We start from the raw sequence: 17,985 nt of genomic DNA on the forward strand, positions 1-17,985 counted from the left end.
TCCTTATGAGCTCATAAGAGCTAAACAGAAGTAATTTCTTGCATCAAACCAGATATTTTATTATACCTCCTGTGGACAGCTGATTCTCATTTTGTATTTCTTCATTCTTGCTGTAGTCCTCAAAAATCCTATGTTCGAAATATGTTATTCTTGTATTAGTAAATGCAAATAATTTATTTTATATAATTTCCTTCTTTTAAACTTTTCTGGCTGAGAAGTTTCTAAGCTGATGCTTTGATTTGAAAAACAAGACCTGCTGTTGAGTAAATGAATCACAACAAAACTTGCAATATGATACAAAAGACAGAAAAACCACTGTGTATGCCACATCATACACTCAAGGTAATATCTCTATTTGGTCAGGTGCATCTCCACACTACATAACTTTTACTTATAAATGAAGATTTTAATGGAAGTGCTCAAGGCCAGGCTGGATGGGTCTTTGAGCAACCTGGTCCAGTGGAAAGTGTCCCTGCCCATGGCAGGGGAGTTGGAATTAGATAATCCTTAAGGCCCCTTCCCACCCAAACCATTCTGTGCTCGTATGAATCTGTGAATGCCAATGAATCTCAAATGCTACTTTGGTTATTGCCAGCATATGGATCTCAGCCACTTAAAAACTCAAAAAAAAGCAAAAAAAGTTTTGTGGTACTCAGGTGTAGTTTTGTCAAAACAAGTATATGTGTTACCTCCATGGAAGTGAGAGAATTTTGGAGGCCTGTTCCTATAGTTATACTGGCTTCTCCTGAGGACCACTGGGTGGTGGCTGCCAATCCCAGCGCCCTGTGAAGCAGGTTGGTGTCATGGGACTGAGGTCATGCATGAGAAGCCTGATTTAATCTGAACATTTTTGTTCTGTATCTTTGGAAAGCAATTAAAATTTTTAGCAAAATTCAGAGGTAGACACTATTTCCCCCATCTGAAATCTTTTATGTTAAACAGTTTGTCATTATTCCTAATTATCTAGTAATGGCTGACAATTACTTCTGTGTGTCAGAACTAATATGCAGAAATCCTCCTTTTACTCATTATGCATTGATACATTTGCATTTTAGTTTTACATATGTGTGCTTCTATACCATTAAAAGCCTAAAATAGGCTTACATCAGAACCATTGACTGTCTGATTAGTACTAATTACTTATTCTGTTCAGCAGAGATGATTATTCAGTCTTAATCCAAATAACTATTGTAGTGGAACATCCACGCCCTTTGCTGACAAATGGACCAAGACTTCCTCACTTTTCCTGCATGGTTTTATGAACATATCTATAGGACTGTCCTTATGAAAATGCCTGCAATTTATTTTCATCTAGACACTTAATGCTGCCTTGCAAACACATGGTAGAACATGGAAGAAAAGTGAGATCTGTGTATTTTGAGGTAGAATCAATCATGTCATATTAACCATATAGATGTTAGGGGTCTTGTCTAAGCCAGTCATGAGGCCAGCTAAGTGAGACAGGATTACTCAGGCAGTCCTTCATTTATCTTAATTGTCTATTTCAGGATTGAATAAAACTGGAATTGGTTGTCTCTCTACATCACTTATAGAAAGAAATTAGAAGCCTAACTTAGACTAAGAGCCTAAGTTTTCTGTGCCTAAATGCAGATAAAATGAAACCCGGTCCTGTGGTCTTCAATTGCAGATGGATACTTTCTAGACTACTTAGTTCAAAAAGTGAATGATTACCACCATCACCAAAATTACTTAGAATTTCAGAATAATCAGATGAACAGATCTTCTATTCTTACATCTGCATAGAAGACTGGAGAAGATCATCAATAATTGGATTATGCAGAAAAAAAAAAAAGCCTATGCAAAAATAATTGCAATTCCTTACCCTTGTTTGTCTGTGAAGTGGCTGAGGCTCAAGTAGTGTAATTCAGGATTTTCATAGTATGTATGCACGAGCAGACTGATCCAAGGCTGTATCAGCAAACTGAGATATGGTATATCCTAACTGTAACCCCCCCGATTTCTTAATAAAAATGTTTCTTATTTATGGCTAAATAAGCTGTGTATGGCCAATTAACTTATGCTGTGGTGTTGGTGTGACAACGATACATTTTTTGAAGCAGAGCTAGTACCAGGGCATGACTGACACATCATTTGGGGTTGTTGCTGTACTCCTGCCTTGTCAGCAGACCCTTGCACGTGTCAGATGCCTCTAAAATGTCTTTGTGATTTGTTATACTAAATGTGGTCACTCCTGGCACCTGGCTGTTTCCTCATCATTGCAATGGGTCAAGCGCAACTTTTTTCACCTTCTTCATAACACATTTTTAATGTGGCTGCTATTTTATCTAAGCAATTTGTGTGTCATCATTATGTAAATTTAATCTTCTTTGGCTTTAACATAGACCGTTTTAGTAATTGTTAATTTAGGGGGAGAACATGTTTTCCATCATTCTTGGTGAAACACCAGTATTTATTCTTGTAGAAGGATGTAAAAAAGATGACAATTTTTTTTGGATATCTCAGTAAAGCTTATATGTATGAATACACAGGAATACAAATCACAGCTATCAGTTAAATGTGAGAATAAATAATACAATGCAGAAGCAAAAAAAAAGACGAAATGCTGGAATTCACAGCTTCTTTTCTCTGAGTTACATTTAATTATAAAAACAATCAAGAGATACTTCATAAACCATCCTTTCAATGGGCTTACTGGACACTCACCAAAACAGACTCTTCAAAATCTGACAGTTGAAGTTAATTTGCCACTCCAAAGAATTTCTACTCTTTTTTGGCCTCAGTTATGTTCATAATAGTTTAAAAGAGCCAGAGACAGAAAATACTGTTTGGACATTTAGGCCACTTCTTGGGTAACAACACTGTTCCATAAAACCTTATATGGCTTTTTTTCTGCCCTACTTTTGAATACTCCATGCCTTTCAGGAACTATTTCACAGCATAAACCAGCTGGCATAGAATCATTAGGGTTCAAAAAGACCTTCAAGATCCAGTCCAACCTTTAGCTGAACCATGCTCTCTAAAACATATCACAAAGTACCACATCCACTCCTTTTATGAACATTTCCAGAGATGGTGACTCCACCACTTCCTTGGACAGCCTATTCCAATTCCTGACTTCCCTTTTCAGTGAAGAAATTTTCCCTTATATCCACCCTGAACCTACCCTGGTGCAACCTGGGGGCATTTCCCCTTGTCCTATCAGTAGTTGCTTGGGAGAAGAGGCCAACACCCATCTTGACACGACCACCTTTCAGGAAGTTGTAGACAGCAATAAATTCATCAAAACCATTTATTTTTCTTAATTTTTGTGTAGGTCGAATCTTTTCTGCCTTTCATGTCTCCATTCACAGCTGTTCAGTTGTATTTGATGGTTCTTCCCTCTGTTTGATGCTATTCCTACCCCATTATTTTCAGTGTGTGGTTAGCCATGCTGAAAATAAGTAGCAGCTTTCATTGTAAATAGCTGTGTGGTGGAGGTAAATATTGAGAGAATTGCTTGGTGTGAGTTGCAGAAAAATTCATACTGGTAATGACACACATCCACAGCAATCTCTTGAGCAGATGCAGCTTCAGAACAGGTTTTGAAATCAAAACGTAATGGATAGCAGGAATAAACCAAACAGAAACATATCAAACTCCCCAGAGTGATGTCCTCAAATTTGTTGTCTCTGATCCTGATAAGAATAAGCCATCACTAGTAATAACTAATTAAAATTTAGCTCTAAGGTTGATAAAGAGCCAGAAAAAACCAAATTATTCACACAGATTTGTTATGTTTATCTGTTGTTTTTATGATGTGATCAGCTTGTTTGAAGTAAAGAATCTGTAAAAAGCTTGAAAGCAGACATTTTAAGTAGATATTTATTTGACATTCTTATCCTGAAGAGCCTCCTACTAGAAATGCAATCTAATTCGTTAAAGTTCTGAACCACGGAAGCATAAAATGTTGTTGGAATAAAATCCCATAATACTTACCAGTGTTTGTGAGTGACTAATGCTGTTAGGAATACTTCCTGTCATTATCTGCTTGTGAAGGAGACTGAGTGAGATTTCTTCACATAAAATATTAAGCCTCTCTACACAGACTACAGGTCTGATGCAGTGAGTGGTATTACAGAAAAACAGAGCTGAGGTTACATTCCACAGAGTGCCATTTTTTACTGTTGTCACTATTTAAAGTATTATAAAGGCTTTAGTGACAGTTTCTTAAACCCCTGTATATAGCGCATTTCCTCTTCTCATATAAAAGCCTTTATACTCTGAAATAGTTGGTTTGAAGAAGCTTTTTTGTCCATTGTGTTTATGAATGCCATTTTAGTCCAATAACATTTAGCATCTTCACTGCCCTCATTAAATTTGTTTCAGTTAATTTAAATATTTCAGTGCAACTTAAAGCCATGTTGAATTTAACTGTAATTTCTTATCTGACACATCAATTCTGGTGACGCTGATCAGTTTTTGAAAAGAAGATATCTGAAAAACCAGAGAAACAGCTTGTTTCTGTCTTCAGTTTGAGCACTACTAATGGACTAACGCCCATCAAATCAATCGAATCTTATTTTAATAATTATTATCATTAATTTTCTTATAAAGAGAATTACCAGACTCTCCACAGCTTTGTGGAGACTTGGATGATGCCTATAGGGGCATGAAGGGAGACTAGATCCAGTAACTTTGCATATATCCCTTAGGCTAGGAATGTCTTACTCGGTTATTATAAATAGTTATTTTTTATTGGTCAGAATTGAATTTTAACCAAGTATGTTATATTTCAGAAAAGAGATAAACATCTTGATTTAATGTTTTCTTATCACTGCATATATTATATTATTTTTTAGTATATTCTGGCTCCTCATTTATGGCAAAATTCTATCTACAATAAAATATTTCTTTCCTAAAGGACCTACAAGTTAGATATTGCTTATCGTTCCCAAAACCAGGACTTGTGTCCTCAACTGTTAAAACCACTCTCATAAACTTTTGTAGCAGTTCAGTGACCTTCATTCTTTACCCTCTGAAGCAACTTACTTCTTTGTGAATTAAGAATTTAAAAATGTGCTGAAATTTTTCTACTCGGTATGCTTTCAATAAATTTTCAAGTGCTTACTTTAAACTTGAGATCAGGAGTTTTCTTCCTAGTAGCTGGTACAGTACTGTGTTTTGGATTTAGAATAATGATAACACACTCATGTTTTTTACATACTTTTGCTAAAATGTAGTCGAGGACTCTTCAGCTCCTCACTGCATGCCACCAGCAAGGATGTTGGGAGGGCACAAGGAGTTGGGAGGTGACATAGCCAGGACAGCTGACCCCAACATCCCCAAGTGATATTCTATACTATATGATGTCATGCTCAACATATAAGTTGTAAGGAAAGCTGGATGGGTGGAGCTGCTCAGGAACCGGCTGGGCATCAATCGTTGTGTTGTGAGCAATTACATGGTGCATCACTTGTTTTATTTCTCTTTCTTCTTCCTCATCTTCTTCCTTCTCTTCCTCTTCTTATACCTTCATTTTCTTTTCTGTTAAACTGTCTTTATCTCAACCCATATATTTTACTTTTTTTTCCAGATTCTATCCCCATCCCACTGTGGAGTGAGTGAGTGAACGACTGTGTGGTGTTAAGCTGTGTGTTGGGCTGAACCACAAGAACAAGACCATAAAAGTCTTAACTGTATTTAATATCTTTTGTTCAATTTGCCTGATAAATAAAAGCTAGAGAGTAGAAATCAGTTCAAGATATCTGACTTGCACCACCTGTTGTGTGATTTTAGGAAATTGCCAATTGTAATGATAATATCTCATAGAAATTTAACAAATTTAATTTTGTGTAGTTTTATAATAGTTTACAAAATTCCAGCTTATATGTCATAAAGGCACCTACAGAAAATATAAGACTACAAAAACATGAATTTCTGTGCTAGTACTTGCTCTGAGATGCTCTTCTGGTGTAAATCTGTGTCATCACAGAGGACTTGAGAAGCTGCACTGATGTGTTGGAGGTGACTCCAGTGACCTGAGGCATCTGATTTACTGACACCCTCCTTTGACTCCTACCTTGCTGCATAGAGCAACTGAGACAAATCTTTTTGCTTTCTCTTTCCCCCAGGCCCCAATTGCTGTTAAGGCTGGCATGAAAATATTTCTGAGAGATTGGTAAGTCTTTTTGGTTTTAGTTATGATAGTTTAATATTTTCAGCTTGTTTTGTTTGAATATTTGTTTTTCTTGGATTGTTCTTTTAAGACCATCATAACACTCAGTTTAATTCAAGCATTGATTTGATTCATTGTAATACAGGCAGAACTTTCAATCAGGGTTTCAAAAGCAAATCTTTGCCATTACAAATGGGTGTTCATATTGAAGGAAAGTGATTTAACTTTTACCACTTTCTTTTGCAACATAACTTGGTTTTAATTCAACTGAACAAGTCTCTGAACATGTTGGAGATGAGGCACCAACTTCTCTCAGTGGTGCAGTTCATCCGTCATTCCTAAAATTCCTATGCTGTAGTGGCAGAAATATATGTGATTTCAACAGTATGGTACGTACACAGAATTTCAAATCTGATGTGTTTTAGAGAAGTTGTCAAGGTATAAGGGTGTTTTTCAGGATCAGGTTCTCTTCCATCCCAGTCAAAGGAAAGTCTTCTATCAAGGTCTGTGGTGGCTGGGTCACTCAGTTTTAAAGTTGACACAAAAAAGTTCCTGAGCATTAATGTAGTAATTTATTATACTCAAACTGTTCGTATTATCTCCAATAAAAATTTTTCAACTGGAGTTAGAACTGAGGGATTTAGCCATTTATCTCCGTATGGTTTTTACTGTTTTGTTGTATGCTGATGTAACGAAAAATAAAGAACATAAATTGATATTTTATTATTTGACAGAAACAACTTTTAAAACACTTAGCTAATAACATATCTAATAATAAATGAGAATCCACAAATATATGAACCAAGTTATTTCTGCAGGTTAATATATAATATAGTGTGTTACCATTCCATGGTACAAAACTAGTTATTTTAAGCTGCTCTTGTGCCTATAACTAGAGGTATCCATCATTTCAAGGCATTAACTAAAAAAATTAACCGTGCTTTATAAGGAGAAACCATTAAATCATCTTGCCTATGGATACTTGATAAAATATTTGCATCAAATTGCATTATGTGACTTTGCTGTGAAAAATGTACTTACTAGTAAGTGGATGTTATAGAAATGAAACCGCCACAAGTTTTACAAAAAACCTTGGATCTAGTTCTGTGAAACTGCCACAATTGGGGAGCATTTTTATTTGAAACTTTTATTGGTTTTTTGACCATTTTAGAGATCTTTTAGTAGTGAAATGATTGGTGAAGCAAGACAACCAAATCAGTGGAATAGAATTATACATGTTAAAAAATAAACTAAGGTGAAAAGGAAAATATAGCAGATGTTTCTACTAATGCACACAGAAATGCCATCAGGAAGATGTTCATTTTATAATTTTTTTTCCATTAAGTTTTGCATCTCTACAAAAAAAGATTGCCATCTGACACTCATCTTGTGGAAAGATTATGTTTATATGAAAATATTAAATGATAAAAAGAATGGGTCCTCCCCATGTATTTTAATGCATTGTCTTTCTGTTTTTCTAAAAGCAGTCATTATGATTGAACTGTATCACACAGTTGAATTGAATTTTTTGTCTTACACTGTGTACAGACCTAGAGCTGGCAAGCATTTTCCCTTGTGTTAGTCCCAGGTAAGGACAATCATATTTTCTATGCTGAGGAGGCAGCTGTAGGAAATGTCACAGCTCATTTTGGGGAAATCACACCACTGACCAGAAATCAAATCAAGCAGCGAATAATACAGTGTTATTGGCTTGTTCTCTGCCTCTCCAGACTACACTGTGTTCACATTCACTTTATAGGCAGGTACTGGGTCCCAGTGCAGCTGTGGTACCTGCGTATGAGGAAGCTGGAAAACAGCTTACAAAAGACTTTAGGAAGGAACAGAAAATATTGCCAGAATAAGAACCAGAATAAGAAAGTTCCTTTGAAAAAGTGATCTTTATGTAAGAACTTCATGTCTTAATCTTGTTGAACAACTTTTAGGACCTGATTAAGAAGGTGTCTAAAACTAGATGTCACAGATATCTCCCCTAACATTGTTTTCATCCAGCATAATTTAGAGAAATCTGTGGCAGTGCTTCATCCCAGTTCTACAGCCTCTCCTTGTTGAATTAGGTTTTATGATCTATCTGTGTAACTAAACTAGAAAGGGCCTAGACTGTGTCATGTACTTTGGCATGCCTTGTGTGCTTCCAACAAATGTCCACCATGGTCTGAAGAATATCATAAACCACAGCCTACTCTGATGTGGAAGCATGGTTGAAATTATCCCATTTTACCACAGAAAATAATTCAGTTGCATGGAGAAGTGTGCTGTGCAGTTTGGCCTCAGTAGTGACAAGTGACCATTGACCCATTGCTTTAACTTGATGGAAATGTACACATAAGTATGGACTTAAATAAAGAGTTAGAGACTGATTCTAGCCCTAGCTGTGTAAACATTTATGTTATAGCTCTGCTCAAACAGTTTTAATGGTATAATTTTGGTAAATAATTTTGTAGGGCTCTGCCAATAATTTTGGTGTAACTAGGTAACCATTTCAATTTTATCAAATTAATTTTTGTAGAGTTGCTTTATGCTACTGCTCATGTCAGTTCTTGAAGCAGAAAAACGCTATTCCATATGATAAGTTAAGCCTGGATTCATTCCAACTAACATGGAAATCCTAAGTGAGGAGTAAGCTCTTTTCATAGTTAGTTTTAGCTACTTAGCTTAGCCTAGTGAAAAAAACATTTCCAGAGGACAATTCATTCTACCTCTGACATGAACTAATCACTGGAGTTGTCCCTCCCTCTTCACTGGCTCTCAGATAAATAGGATTATTCTGAATACTTCAACTAGAACTGCTCCTAAACCTGACGTGGTGATCTTCTATTTTTAAGCACATCAGTGTATTCATTAACACTTTCTGTTTCTCAGTTTCTATTTGAACGTTGTTAACTTTGTACACATTTTTAAGGCATTTGTAAGTTCATATTGTAACAGAAACTTCTGTGTTGTCTCAAAATGGATTGACTTTCAAGAATTATATTTATTTCCTCATTTTGTGTAAAGGGTCAGTGACTCTGTTTTCTTCAGATGACTTATCATCTGAAAAGTAATTTTTAACATCACACTATAGTAATTCATCATATGCAATGTGAAGAAAGGAAAATGAAAGTTTTTGAAACATCAGTGATAGAATTTCAGCATAAAGTATTAGAAAATATTTGCATATCAAGAAAACAATAAAATTTGCAGCAGTTTTTACTGGGAGCCTTAGGACTTTTATAGCCTTCTGTGACATTTTTCATAAACAAAGGGAACTACTTTTGCGATCATGATGAGTCCTAGTTTTCCTATATTAACCTTGGACCAGCCAAGTCCAGTATTCTGTCTGTTTTTAAATTATTCTGTCCACTAAAGTATATTCTACATCTCCATCTCTCATTAACATTTGCCAATCTTATGTTAAGTTTTTGTCCCTTTGGTGAAAGTCTTGAGTAGTTATCATTGCTAACAATTCAAAATAATAACATTTTATTGTAGATAATTCCCAAATGAGTAAAGAGGAACTCAGACAGTCAATTAAAAAAATCAAGTGGGCAGAAACTTCTGTAGATCCCCTGTTCCAAAGTTGTACTTAGCTCTGACTATCTTCAAGGACAGGTTTGGTTGATCAATACTCTGTTTAGGTGAGTTTTGCTCTTCTTCAGGGATGGAGACACTACAACCAACCTGGGCAACTTTTTCCAGTGTTTTATCACTCTCATTATGCACAGCTTTTTCCTCATAGTTAATTGAAATATCTGTGGTTCATCTTGTCGATATTGCCTATTCCTCTTCCACTGTACATCTTTCGGTAGAATCTGACTCCCCTCTCTTTATAAACACAGTGAATTCTACTCCCACTCTCTATAACATAGATATCAAAATAGTTATCACAACCAGCTGTGATATGCTTTTGCAAGGAAAATGTGCTATTTCTTAAAATAAGATATACATGCAGAGATTTTATTTATAAATGGAATGAGGTAATTTTCTGATACATCTGCAAGCACCTGTGAACAGGAGTTACAGGTGATGAAAACTAGATGAGGGATGATAATCATACATTATTTTAACCTGACAAAAAAAGCAACATTAAAGAATTATCAAGTCAATATTACGACACGCAACTTTCTGATTCTCAAGATGACTTTATAAAGCAGTTGTTGACCCTACACAGTGCATTCAGGAAGAAAAATATAATAAATCAGTAAGCAAATCAGAAAAGACAGGTTCAGTGCTGTGTGCGCGTTTGTAAATCTATGTTAGTGGTGGAAATAGATTTTATATCCTGCTTCTTTGTTACATCCACAAACACTAGTGGAAAAAGAGTAGTTGTTAGCAGTATCTAAAAAGTGTGGCTGATGAATGGTGAGTCCTACCCATGAAAAGCAACAGCAAACGAGTCTATTGATCAATATACGTGAAATAGTGTTTGCAGTGCCAAGTGGAATAATATATTTTGTAAAAGAGAAAATACCAGCTTTACCTGGTGCACTAATTTTAAAGAAGCAAGTATAGTTGATGAGTTGATGTGTAGATTCAAGCTGCATTTGGATAATATGATAGTCTCCTAAAACTTCCCAGTTGTTTTTGGGGCAGAATTCTTTGAGATGGTGTCTCTGTCCCAGTTGCTAGGACTTAAGTCATAATAAGGTCCCAAGATAGGTCCTTTGTACCTCAGTTTGACATGGTAGATGAATATGACATTTGAGGTAAATGCTCCAGAAATCTAAATTGTGATTTCTCTGCCTCTCTCTGGCTAACTTGAAAAAATCTGGATTTTGAAAGATAACTCTGATCTTTCTAACTATTGTGACATCAGAAAAGTTCTCTGGCTGAATATCAGTCTGAGTGATTAAGATTTGTCCAGAATCCATTGTCATTTGAAAAAATTCAAGTGCAAAGTGTGTTTTAAAAATGTCTTTCTTGGCTGTAAATAACTTCAAATGTAAATATAAATAATATTTATGAATTTAGGATCTAGTCCAATAACATTCTACGAAACAGTAAACTGTCCTGTTTGCTATATGCATGTTTAATTTGAAATGGGAATTTAAGATGCTGAGAAGATGCTTCAGCGAACATTAAAATTCAAGCTGCAGTTCTGTATTCAGAACTCTACAGGTATACTGAGGTTCAGAAAAACTACACAGGATTTGTCAAATCTCTTCTGAAGCTTATCAATATATCCGAATTGCCAAGATAAGACAGCCCTTTGCAAGAAAGGCATTCTTATGCTTGGAAGTCCTGGTTGTTTCTTGGGGTGTTTTTTTGTGGTGAGAAATTGTTTTTGTATGGAAGTTTTTCATATTTTTCCCCCTCAGCAGATCGCTTAGGAAACCTAAATCAGGAGCCTAGAATATTGTATTACAGATATCCTACTTGAATGTAGGGTCTTAGTATCTCATTCAGTTCTCCAGAGGAGACAACCAATGGGAACTCAAAGACAAAATTACTTTCCTGAGATTAATAGGATAGAGACTGGAAGATGCTCAAAACTCCCGAGTCTTAGTCCCAGCTGCTGCTGCCTTTCATGCTGTTTCACTTTCAGTTGCACAACCAGGACTCTTCATGACTTCTGCCTTTAATACATCAGGGAAAGATTTGTAAAACAGAATTAAGAACAACCATGAACTGAAAAGTAAACAATTTATTATGGATGGCTTTTGGATATCCAGCAGGAGGTAGGCTTCCACATAATAAGGGTTTAAATAAAATTTAAAATCACCTGGAAGTCACCATTATTCATGCCCAGTTAATGAGTGTAATTTATGGTAAGGCACAATGACACAGCACAAGGGATGTTGCCTAAGGCAGCTACAAGTCTTGAGAAGCTCAAGTAACAAGGTAATTGCGGTGCAGCTCATAAGGTGTTTGTGACAACAAATCCTAATGTGCTATGATTGTGCTGTGTTATGAAAGAACAAAGCTACATTGAAATAATAGACCCACAAGCCATTTTGATTATAAGGTTTGTGTGGTTTTTTTCACAATATTCTGTCTATAACTTCTTTCAAGTCTGTTTAAAGGAGCCACAAGAACATATTATTTTTAGTCTTCCTTTGTGGTTTTTCTCCACCTTGTGAGTTTTGATTTAGAACAGATCTGTGAATAACATCCATGCTTTAAAAGTAACCCAGAAATCCTGGTCCATTGGTAGCCATGCACAAAAGGACCTATAATTGCAAAACCCAGAATGAGCACTGCTCACCATCTAGGGACATAAAATCCCTTATAAACTATAGAAAATTTACTAGTAGCTGGAGAAAAACATGCCATACTCTAATCCATTTTTAGGAACTCCAGGTAGAGGTAACCACACTACTTCATGGCCAAACCTGAATTCAAAACAAGGTTGTTTAGAAAGAATCTTGAAAGTTCCTGAGGAAGGAGACAGGTCCAAAACCCTTGCTGAAGACAAAGATGACAGCCAGTGCTCTCTCCTCAGCCAGAGATCCAGATATTTTTGTCATAGAAGACAACCATTGGATCAACTCTGAGTTATTTTTCACAAACCTATGCTGACTGCTCCCAATCACCTCCTCCTTCATGTACTCCGAAATGTGTTCCAGGACTGACAAACATGGCTTTTCCAGGGACTGTGATGAGGCTGACCAGTTTGTGGTTCCTTGCATTGTCTTTTCAACCTGTCTTGAGCCTGGATGCAGCATTTGCCTTTGATTTTTTTGTAGAAAAAAGTAGAATCATAGAATTAAGTTTGAAAAAGGACTTTAAGATCATCAAGTCCAACCATCAAACTAGTACCACCAAAATGTTCACCATTAAACCATGTCCTCTATATCCACACTTTTTTTGAATCCTTCCAGGAATGGAATTTCTACCACTTCCCTGGGCAATCTGCTCCAAATCTTCACAACCTTATCTCTGAAAAATTTTTTTTCTGATACCTATTAATGAGATCTTCTGTCTCTCCTCTCACAGGACAGCAAACCTTCTGTCTCAAGTTAACTTGCTTAAATAATATTTTAATTCTCTCACTTCCCAAAACTACTCTACCGAGGTAAAATAGCTCAAATTTTAATTTTCCAACTTCCACTTTCAAGAACGTTTTTGTTCCACATTTTTCAAGCAGAACTTCCCCCAAATATGTATTATTGTTAATGTAATTCCACATAATGACAATGTCACCCTTCAACCTTCTCTTTAGTGAATTGTATAAGCTACTAAGCTTGAAAGAAAAGACAAGAAGTTTGAACTTGATTTTTAAATGGCTGATTTGATGTTCTTTAGGCTATTTCCAATAACTTTCAATATGAATAATTGGTAAAATTATTTAAATTTCTTCTTTAGCTATGATGACTTTGCTAGGATGGTATGAAAAGCATCCAAGATTATAATTTGTATTAATTGGTTTTAATCAATTTGTACAGACACTAGTCAGATAAGACTAAAACTGTATCAATTTCACTCTCACACAATATATTGTAGGTGATGAAGCATTTTCTCTATGGTTTTGTATTCTTAATACCATATATTTATATCTAGACAATCGGTAAGGGTCCCAGTAGAGATAAGAGGCCTAAAATACTTAGATGGAATAATGACCTCCTACTGACAAAGATCTCTTTGTCTAAATAGGAAAACCAGACAAAATTTTGGGGGGGGGGGGGGCGGAATACCCATTTCTGTCTTCATTTTCAGCTGGGGACAAAAGAACCCACCACCACCCAGAGTGACAATAATTAATATGACTAAGATCATGGAGGTAGTATCTCAAAATCTGCTTGCTAATGTCTTTGTGCAAAACCAATCTGTTCCTTTCACTGAAATCACAAAGTCAGAAATGAAAAAATAATCTACGTGCAGTCAGAGCTACTTTAATGCAAAAGGGGAAAAAAGCCCAACCCAGTCAGTTCTCATTCTGTGTATTTGTAACTTTAAACAGACCCATATTGAAAACAGAAAAGCTGCCTACTTACAGATAAAGGATTCATTACTGGGATTAAAACAGAAAAATCTCTTCAATGGTCGTTTGCATCACTTCTCAGTCAAATTAATGATTTAAAGGATCTTACTGGAAGAAAATTTAAGGCAAGATTTTTATCAGCAGTAAAAGGGAGCACTTTAGCAAGTAACAATTCCAGACTGGTAACAGAGGACTGATGTATCGCATACTGCTGTTACATGATGAGGGGATTAATAATAACAATAGTACTATAATGCAAGAAGACAAGCATAAACTATGAATAACAAACACATTATTTTCCAATGAGCTGAGAACGTAGAAGGGGTTATTCAATAGACAATAGCAAAATACAGTAACTCAATATAGAGGATTTGAGGGCAGAACCTCACAGACAGAAATGTTTGGTTGTAAAGAAACAAAGGCCAGGAGGATCATGATACTTTCTTTTTGATAAAACAGTAAAAACTGTTCATTTGTTAAAGAGATTAGAAGAACAATTTTACATTGCTAAAAATGTTTGTGGGAAAATTTTAAAAATCTCTATGATAACTGGCTCTGATAATTGAGTGTATGTTTTCTATTTCAGTCAAGCATATTTAATGCTACTCCATAGCCCTTGCAAGAGAAAATCAGCATGTGGTTTCTCTTAGAAACTCATGGGAACTTTGTCAGGGACTCATCTCAACAGAAGATTAAACCCATTTGCTATAACACTTAAATTATCATGGAGTATTACTTGGTCGTTCATTGTGCTTATGCTAGATTAAAAACAAAATCAGTACCCTTTCCTCTTAACCACTTCCTCTATATGAAAAACCAAGTGATATGATATTGCCAGAAATACAAGGTGGAAATCCAGTGCCCAGTGAAGCTGACAGAACATATTGACTGTCATGGTGCTCAGATCTCATCTTGAAAAGTTCCAGTGACTACATGTAATACAAGGTCTGGTTGCAGACAGATATTACATGTCTCACTTATTACTTAAAATGAAATACACAAGTAGATTTGTGTTTCATGCTGTGCTTCCATTGCACAAGATGAGTGGTAATGAACCACTGCAAAAGGCTGCTGGGAAAGACTAATGCTCTTTGCAGCATCTGTGAAATTGGAGTTGTCTTTGACCACTACATTTCTGTAAGAAGACAGAAAAACCCAGAAACCTAAGAAACTTTGGTGGGGAGATCTTTGAGACTAAGACTGTGCTATAGCATCCCATTTCAAGAAAACAGTAGTATGTAATATTTCAGCTAAATGCAAAGCAGGCTGTGACAATATGTCATAGCATATCTTGTGTGTCAATTGTTTTCTCCTTTGGGAAGTAGAGCAAAAAAGGAAGTGTTTTGTGTGCCATCTGTTTAAAGTGATCCTATGCTTGTTCATATATCAACCATATATCCAGTCCATGTATGTGCCAGAAGAGATCACTCTTTTCCAATGTTTTTTGACTGTGTTTTAAAAAGAAGTCTCCCCAGCCTTCCTTTAGCAAAGAAGTTTCTTGAAATAAATGACATACCTCCAGATTTTATGCCCATTTATTGGGCCCCTGAATTTGTGCCTCTAAATATGTATCAGTAAGGCAATCTTCTTCCACTGGAATGTGTTTCACCTTGCTAAACTAACAACTGAAATATGATTAATCACTTTTCCCTCGGGGTCATTTATTATGAATGGCTCATGTAGTTACTACATAGAGCATCCTTCTAGGGTTCTGTGATAAAGTGAAGGCTTTTACAAATTGGATTCTTGCTTGGCTGGTGCCTACTCCTATTACCTGTGTGAAACTGCATGGCTGACTCTTGCAGAAAAATATTTTGAGAAACTGTTCTAATATCTCAAAAAAACCCTACCAATAACCAAAACCCACCAAAACCAAAACAAACAAATAAACAAAACCCCCCAAAAAAACCAACAACAAAAAAAAACCACCAAAAAAACCCAACCCAACCCAAACAAAAAAAAAATCCCCAACAAAACGAAACAAAAACCTCACTGCAAAATCCTCAGCATCCAAAAGTTTCTATGCTATCAACCAGCCCCAAAACAAACTCCCTATCCACTGAAGTTTATATTTGCAAAATATAAGATGATATAAACAAAAAATTGATGCAATGTAGTCTCTGTGAAAGTTTTGGTTTTTTGGAGTGCTGCTTAAAAACATTTTCTAATAAAAAGCTCTTCAATGTGAAGCATGACCGTCAAAGGAAAATACCTTCTTTTATGGACAAACAAGAAGATGAAATGACACTTCTGTCCCTAAGACATCAGAACAGACAAGAAACATGCATGCCCGAAAAACCACTCTATTTAAACCAAGTTCAAATTTCATCCAACTTCTAAGAAGTTGTCTTTGCATCTGATGGATGGGGTGTGTCCATTGTGATAAGACAAATCTTGAGAATCAGTACATTAAACAACTATATTTTTCGGTGTATTTTTCTCTTGCAACCCCTTTTCACTTTTGAATCACTTTCTTCTCAAATTTTATTTTTGTTGTTGGAATAAATTTTCTCAGTCATAAAACCCCTGTGTGTTTTATTCAAATGTGATGAAGGAGACTTCCACAGAACCAGCTGGGAGTAGTGCACCAAAGTAAACTGTAGCAAACTGTTAAAATGAAAATTTTGGGAGAGTTTTTTCTAAATAGTCTCTCCATGGTCACATTGCTGTTAACTATTTGAAATGTTTCCTCAGGATATCACAGTCTTTGTTTTTGAGGCAGTCACTAAAACAAAAATTCCAGTGCCAGTGGCCTTCATTCTGAAGTGAATCAGTTTTTGACTGAGTGGAACGAAAATAAAATCAATGTTGGGGGAAAAAAGTGTGAAAAATATTAAAACTATGCCTCTAAGAACCACTTATATTTGTACTCCCCCTAAAGAAAGTGTTAATATAAACAAATTAGTTTCTCCTGCTGTTTTAACTGTAAATCTGTAATGTTATATTATATTAACTGGAGTAAATTAACAGCATAATGCATGTCCTTTCAGTTTGTCATGACCTTATGTTGCCTTTATTTACATTTCTTAAAAAACATCCTCATAACAGCACTTAAAGCTCTTTAGTAATAGCAAACAGAAGCATTCATGCCCCTAATGTTGTTAAAATAGAGCAAAGGTAGATGGCAAATATCACGTCACATCATATTATGTATTTAAAAACCTGATTTCATCTCTTCCTTTGAAATGGAATGTCCTGTTACAGTGGATTCTCAGGCATGCTCAACTGAAGGCACTTTAAATAATTCTGAGGAGCTGACCTGCTGTGAGCAGCAGTGGTGCAAATGTAGGCTTAGGTTGAATTAGCACAAAGATGAAGCCAGTCTGTGCAGAGCAGTGGTACCTCTAATAACTACCCGATGTAACAGGAAAGAAGTACACTCTAAAAGTATTTGTAGTGAAACTCAGAAATATGTAAAAAGTTTACTCAGCATGAGAATAAGAAGGATTAAAAATATCCCACTGGTTTCAGATCCCAGTGGAAGTCTAAAATAGATGAGGCTTCCCCTCAACACAGATTTTCATTTTTTCCCAAGAACCCACATCAAACACATTGAAGAATGCAGGCTTCCAAGACCCTACATGAACTTAAGTAGGTTAGTTAGGGTTGCTTTGCAATGCAAAATCAAACTTCCTCCTGGGTATTTAGCATATTTTCTTTCAAAAAGGATCTTTTCAGTTAGAAATCTCTAAATAAATCACTGTCCCTTGAAAATTCTTCTGCATGAATATCTTTGTCGTTAGTTTACCACCCCTACTTTTATAGCCTGGTTACTTCAGTATTTCTGCAAAAAAAGTGATAGGTGAGGTCCAAAGTGAATGAATTTTTTCTGAGGTTTTATAATTCCTTGGGATAGATATTGGAACATGTCATTTATGAAAATATGTCATTAATGAAAAAATGAACCTGTGTCAAAAAGTGGATGCAGTGT

General features: G+C 35.8%; 1 long non-coding RNA gene across 1 annotated transcript in view; it reads left to right on the forward strand.

Annotated features, from left to right (window-relative positions):
- Window positions 1-17,985, forward strand: part of LOC121662687 — a 485,325-nt gene that overhangs the window by 189,847 nt on the left and 277,493 nt on the right. The window contains exon 2 of the long non-coding RNA XR_006015377.1: window positions 6,093-6,139. This is a non-coding gene — a long non-coding RNA (uncharacterized LOC121662687). The remainder of the gene's footprint in view (window positions 1-6,092; window positions 6,140-17,985) is intronic.

Source organism: Corvus kubaryi, unplaced genomic scaffold, assembly GCF_017639235.1.
Source record: "Corvus kubaryi isolate FWS band 111438036 unplaced genomic scaffold, C.kubaryi_AGA036_p1.0 37260, whole genome shotgun sequence".
Lineage (NCBI taxonomy): Eukaryota > Metazoa > Chordata > Aves > Passeriformes > Corvidae > Corvus > Corvus kubaryi.